This window comes from Manis javanica, chromosome 15, assembly GCF_040802235.1.
Source record: "Manis javanica isolate MJ-LG chromosome 15, MJ_LKY, whole genome shotgun sequence".
Classification (NCBI taxonomy): Eukaryota; Metazoa; Chordata; class Mammalia; order Pholidota; family Manidae; genus Manis; species Manis javanica.
This window is the reverse complement of record NC_133170.1, coordinates 38910687-38918203: the sequence shown is the minus strand read 5'-3', so window position 1 is coordinate 38918203 and position 7517 is coordinate 38910687.

The window sequence follows — 7517 nt, the reverse complement described above, 5'->3', positions numbered from 1 at the left end:
ACTGTTGGAAGAGAGGTGGAGAAAAGGGACCCCTTGTATAGTGCTGGTTGGAATGTAAATTGGTGCAGTCACTATGAAAAGCACTATGGGGGTTTCCCCAAAACTAAAAATGGACATACCATATGCTCCATGGATACTGCAGAAATACAAAGAATTATTCAAGAATACTCTGAAAAATTATGTGCCAATAAATTGGATAAATTAGAAAAAATGGACAACTTCCTAGAACAATACAATCTTCCAAGACTGACTCAGGAAGAAATAGAAAATCTGAACAGACAAATTACCAGCAATGAAATCAAATCAATAATCAAAAAACTCCAAAAAGAGTAAAATCCAGGACCAGATGGCTTCACAGCTGAATGCTACCAAACATTTAAAGAAGAGCTAATATCCATCCTTCTTAAAGTTTTCAAAAAGTAGATGAGGAGGGAATACTTCCAAACTCATTATTTGAGAACAGCATCATTCTAATAGCAAATTCAGACATAGATGCCATTAAAAAAGAAAATTAAAGACCGATTTCCCTGACAAGGATAGATGCAAAAATCCTCAATGAAATGTTAGCAAAGTGAATCCAAAAATACATCATAAAGATCATTCATTAAGACCAAGTGGGATTTATTCTATGGATGCAAGGATGGCACAATATTTCTAAATTCATCAATATATACCACATCGACCAAACGAAGGATAAAAACCACATATCATCTCCACCAATGCTGAAAAACCATTTGACAGAATTCAACATCCATTCATGACAAAAACTCTCAACAAAATGGGTATAGAGGGCAAGTACCTCAATATAATAAAAGTTATATAACATAAACCCACATCCAATGTCATACTTAACAGTGAAAAGCTATTAAGATCGGAAACAAGACAAGGATGCCCACTCTCCCCACTTTTATTCAACATAGAACTGGAGGTCCTAGCCATGGCAATCAGGCAACACAAAGAAATAAAAGGCATCCAGACTGGTAAGGAAGAATTTAAACTGTCACTATTTGCAGATAACATGATATTGTACATAGAAAACCCTAAAGAATCCACCAAAAATCTATTAAAACTAATAACTGAATTCAGCAAAGTTGCAGGATATAAAATTAATACACAGAAATATGTTGCATACCTATATACTAACAATGAACTAGCAGAAAGAGAAATCAGAAAAACAGCTCCATTTACAACTGCATCAAAAACAATACCTAGGAATAAACCTAACCGAGGAGGTGAAAGACCTATACTCTGAAAACTACAAGACACTCATGAGAGAAATTAAAGAACACATCAAAAAATGGAAATACATTCCGTGCTCATGGATAGGAAGAATTAATATTGTCAAAATGGCCATCCTGCCTAAAGCAATTTACAGAGTCAATATAATCCCTATCAAAATACCAACAGCATTTTTCAACTTACTAGAACAAATAGTTCTAAAATTCATATGGAACCACAAAAGATACTGAACAGCCAAAGCAATCCTGAGAAGGAAGAATAAAGTGGGAGGGATTATGCTTCCCAACTTCAAGCTCTACCTGAAAGCCATGGTAATCAAGACAATTTGTTCCTGGCACAAAAACAGAACCATAGCTCAATGGAACAGAATAGAGAGCCCAAATATAAATCCACACATATAAAGTCAATTAATATACAATAAAGGAGCCATGGATATACAGTGGAGAAAAGACAGCTTCTTCAACAACTGGTATTGGCAAAACTGGACAGCTACATGTAAGAGAATGAAACTGGATTATTGTCTAACTCCATAAACAAAAGTAAACTTAAAATGGATCAAAGGCTTGAATGTAAGTCATGAGACCATAAAATTCTTAGAAGAAAACATAGGCAAAAATCTCTTGAATATAAACATGACCAACTTTTTCCTGAACATATCTCAAGCAAGGGAAACAAAATAAAAAAATGAACAAGTGGGACTACATCAAACTAAAAAGCTTCTATATAGCAAAAGACACCGTCAGCAGAACAAAAAGGCATCCTACAGTATGGGAGAATATATTTGTAAATGACATAACTGATAAGGGGTTACCATCCAAAATATATAAAGAAGTCACACGCCTCAACACCCAAAAAGCAAATAACCCAATCAAAATATGATCAAAGGACCTGAACAGACACTTCTCCAAAGAAGAAATACAAATGGCCAATAGGCACATGAAAAACGCTCAGGGAAATGCAAGTTAAAACTCACACCAGTTAGAATGGCCACTATCCAAAAGACAAGAAGTAACAAATGCTGGCAAGGATGTGGAGGAATGGGAACCCTCCTACACTGCTGGTGGGACTGAAAATTTGTGCAACCCTTGTGGAAAGCAATATAGAGCTTCCTCAAAAAACCAAAAATAGAAAAACCCTTTGACCCAGTAACTCCACTACCAGAAATTTACCTGAAGAAGACAAAATCCTATTCAAAAAGATAAATGCACCCCTATGTTTATCACCACATTGCTTGCAATAACCAAGATATGGAAGCAACCTAAGTGTCCAACAGTAGATGAGTGGATAAAGAAGATGTGGTACATATACACAATGGATATTATTCAGCCAAAAAAAGAAATCCTGCCATTTGCAACATGGATGGATCTAGAGGGTATTATGCTCAGTGAAATAAGCCAGGCTGAGAAAGACAAATACCATATGATTTCACTCATTTGTGGAGTATAATACCAACGGAAAACAGAAGAAACAAAATAGCATTAGATCCACAGATACTGAGAAGGAGGAGGGGTGTGGGTGGGGCAGGGGGAGGGGGAGGGAGACTCTTGAACTACTGTGATGTACTGTGATGTTGATAAAATAATAATAATAAAAGAAATACCATATGATCCAGTAATTTCACTTCTGGGAATTTACCCAAAGAAAATTAAATCACTAATTTGAAAAGATATATGCACCCCTACGTTTACTGGCATTACTTACATGGCCAAGGTATAGAAGTAACCTCATGCCCATCAACAGACAAATGTATAAAGAAGTGGTACATATATACAATAGAATATTACTCAGCCATAAAAAGAAAGAAACCTTGCCATTTGCAACAACATGGGTGGACCTAGAGGGCATTATGCTCAGTGAAATAAGTCAGACAAAGACAAATTCCATATGACCTCACTTACATGTGGAATATAAAAGACAAAACAAATGAGCAATCAAACAAAACAGAAATAGACTCACAGACACACAGAACAGACTGGTGGTTGCCATAGGGGAGAGGGGTGCGGAATGGGTGAAATAGGTGAAAGGGATAAAGAGGTACAAACTTCCAGTTGTAAAATAAATTAGTCACAGGGATGATTGTACAGCAGAGGGAATATAGTCCATAATACTGTAATATCTTTATATGTTTGACAGATGGAAACTATAAACCTATTGTGCTGAGCATTTAGTAATGTATATAATTGTCAAATCATGTACACCTGAAATGAATATAATATTATATGTCAACTATATTTCAATAAAAAATAAAACATCTTTAAAAAGGTATAAACTCATTGCATAAAATTTGGAAAATTTAAAACATTACAGTAGAGAATTTACCCATAATTGATAAGTAAGTGATAATCATTGTTGCCATTTTGGTGTATTTATCGTTCATGCTTTTTTCTATGGATTATATATATATATGTGTGTGTGTGTATGAATGTGTTTGTATATATATATTCACATTCATACATACAATGGGATCACACTGTACTCATTTTTGTTGTTTTTATTATACTATGAGAATTTTTCCATGTGAAATTTAAAAAGAATACATTACTAAGAGGTAGTTTCAGAAACAGTTTCAGAGCTGGATTATGCTTCACAGCCATGCAATTCAATTGCTTTATATTGCAGATGGGGAAACTGAGGCCCAGAGAGATGTGTAAGTTACCCACTCAGAGTGTAAACATTAAGATCAGAGCCCACAATGTCCTAGAACCCAGTTGGGGATAGAAGAAATATCATCTTTGTATCTTTAGTGTGACTTGTACAACTCAGCAAGTCAAGAATGGCACCAAATACAAATGATATGAAAGGCTCAGTGTCTCTCTGGCACCCACCACCTTTTATATTCAGGCCACTTTGGTGATGTTCATACCTTTTTTCCAGGACTCCAAGGGGAAAGTGATATTATTGAGAAACCAATAATTAGAACTCTGATTTTGTGATAATGTAAAATGGTATAGCTGCTGGGAAAGAGTACATTGGTTCCTCAAAAAATTGAAGTAAACTCTACACCCCAAAACAGCAGGATACACATTCTTCTCAAGTGTACATGAAACCTTTTCCAGAATAGACCACATACTAGGCCACAAAAAGAGCTTCAGTAAATTCAAAAATACTGAAATTCTATCAACCAACTTCTCAGACCACAGAGGCATAAAACTAGAAATAAATTGTACAAAGAAAACAAAAAGCCTCACAAACACGTGGATGTTTAACAACATGCTCCTAAATAATCAATGGATCAATGACCAAATTAAAGCAGAGATCAAGCAATATATGGAGACAAATGACAGCAACAGCATAAAGCCCCAACTAATCTACATTCCAACCAGCAGTGTAGGAGGGTTCCCCTTTCTCCACATCCTCGCCAACTTTTGGAGCATCTTTTGGATGGTGGCCATGCTTACTGGTGTGAGGTGATATCTCATTGTGGTTTTAATTAGCATTTCTCTGATGACTAACGATGTGGAGCATCTTTCCATGTGTCTGTTTGCCATCTGAATTTCTTCTTTGGAGCACTGTCCAGCTCCTATGCTCATTTTTTAATTGGATTGTTTGCTTTTTGTTTGTTGAGGTGCGTGGGCTCTTTATATATTTTGGATGTCAACCCTTTATCAGATCTGTCATTTATGAATATATTCTCCCATACTGTAGGATGCCTTTTTGTTCTATTGATGGTGTCCTTTGCTGTACAGAAGCTTTTCAGCTTGATATAGTCCCATTTGCTCATTTTTGCTCTTGTTTCCCTTGCCCAGGGAGATATGTTCATGAAGAAGTTGCTCATGTTTATGTCCAAGAGATTTTTGCCTATGTTTTTTTCTAAGAGTTTTATGGTTTCATGGCTTACATTCAGGTCTTTGATCCATTTCGAATTTACTTTTGTGTATGGGGTTAGGCAATGATCCAGTTTCATTCTCTTACATGTAGCTGTCCAGTTTTGCCAACTCTAGCTGTTGAAGAGACTGTCATTTCACCATTGTGTGTCCATGGCTCCTTTATTGTATATTAATTGACAATATATGTTTGGGTTAATGTCTGGAGTCTCTATTCTGTTCCACTGGTCTGTGGGTCTGTTCTTGTGCCAGTACCAAATTGTCTTGATTACTGTGGCTTTGCAGTAGAGCTTGAAGTTGGGGAGTGAGATCCCCCCCACTTTATTCTTCCTTCTCAGCATTGCTTGGATATTTGGGGTCTTTGGTGTTTCCATATGAATTTTTGAACTATTTGTTCCAGTTCATTGAAGAATGCTCTTGGTGATTTGATAGGTATTGCATTGAATCTGTAGACTGCTTTGGGCAGGTTGGCCATTTTGACGATATTAATTCTTCCTAGCCAAGAGTATGGGATATGGATGAGTTTCCATTTGTTAGTGTTCTCTTTAATTTTTCTTAAGAGTGTTTTATAGTTTTCAGGGTATAGGTCTTTCATTTCCTTGGTTAGGTTTATTCCTAGGTATTTTATTCTTTTTGATGCCATTGTGAGTGGAATTGTTTTCCTGCTTTCTCTTTCTATTAGTTCATTGTTAGTGTATAGGAAAGCCACAGATTTCTGTGTATTAATTTTGTATCCTGCAACTTTGCTGAATTCCGATATTAGTTCTAGTAGTTTTGGAGTGGAGTCTTTAGGGTTTTTTATGTACAATATCATGTCATCTGCAAATAGTGACAGTTTGACGTCTTCTTTACCAGTCTGTATTCCTTGTATTTCTTTGTTTTGTCTAATTGCTGTGGCTAGGACCTCCAGTACTATGTTGAATAACAGTGGGGAGAGTGGGCATCCCTGACTTGTTCCCTATCTTAGAGGAAAAGCTTTCAGCTTCTTGCTGTTCACTATGATGTTGGCTGTAGGTTTATCATATATGGCCTTTATTATGTTGAGGTACTTGCCCTCTATACCCATTTTGTTGAGCTTTTATCATGAATGGATGTTGAATTTTGTCGAATGCTTTTTTAGCACCTATGGAGAGGATCATGTGGTTTTTGTCCTTTTTGTTGATGTGGTGGATAATGTTGATGGATTTTCTAATGTTATACCATCCTTGCATCCCTGAGATGAATCCCACTTGGTCATGGTGTATGATCCTCTTGATGTATTTTTGAATTTGGTTTGCTAATATTTTGTTGAGTGTTTTTGCATGTATGTTCATCAGGGATATTGGTCTGTAATTTTCTTTTTTGCTGGAGTCTTTGCCTGGTTTTGGTATATTGGCTTCATAGAATGAGTTTGGGAGTATTCCCTCCTCTTCTCCTTTTTGGAAAACTTTAAGGAGAATGGGTATTATGTCTTCTCTGTATGTCTGATAAAATTCTGCGGTGAATGCATGTGACCCAGGGGTTTTGTTCTTGGGTAGGTTTTTAATTACTGATTCAATTTCTTTGCTGATAATTGTTCTCTTAAATTTTCTGTTTCTTCCTTGGTCAGTCTTGGAAAGTTGTCCATTTCTTCTAGGTTTTTTAGCTTATTAGCATATAGATTTTCATAGTATTCTCTAATAATTTTTTGTATTTCTGTGGGGTCCATTGTGATTTTTCCTTTCTCATTTCTGATTTTGTTGATGTCTGTTGATTCTCTTTTTTTTTTAATAAGTCTGGCTAGGGGCTTATCTATTTTGTTTATTTTCTCAAAGAATCAGCTCTTGGTTTCACTGATTTTTTCCATTGTTTTATTCTTCTCAATTTTATTTATTTCTTCTCTGATCTTTGTTATGTCCCTGTTCTGCTGTCTTTTGGCCTCATTTGTTCTTTTTTTCCAGTTTCAGTAATTGTGACTTCAACCATTGTGGAAAGCATTATGGAGGTTCATCAAAAAACTGCAAACAGAAATACCATTTGACCCAGGAATTCCACTCCTAGGAATTTACTCTAAGAATGCAGCACCCCAGTTTGAAAAAGACATATGCACCCCTATGTTTATTGCAGCACTATTTATAATAGCCAAGGAATGGAAGCAACCTGTCCATCAGTAGATGAATGGATAAAGAAGATGTGGTACATATACACAATGGAATATTATTCAGCCACAAGAAGTAAACAAATCCTACCATTTGCAAGAAGATGGATGGAGCTAGAGGGTATTATGATCAGTGAAATAAGCCAGGCGGAGAAAGACAAGTATCAAATGACTTCACTCATCTGTGGAGTATAAGAACAATGGAAAAACTGAAGGAACAAAACAGCAGCAGACTCACAGAATCCAAGAATGGACTAGCAGTTACCAAAGGGAAAAGGACTGGGGAGGGTTGGTTGGAAGGAGGGATAAGGGGCATGTAAGAAAGGGGGCATGATGAT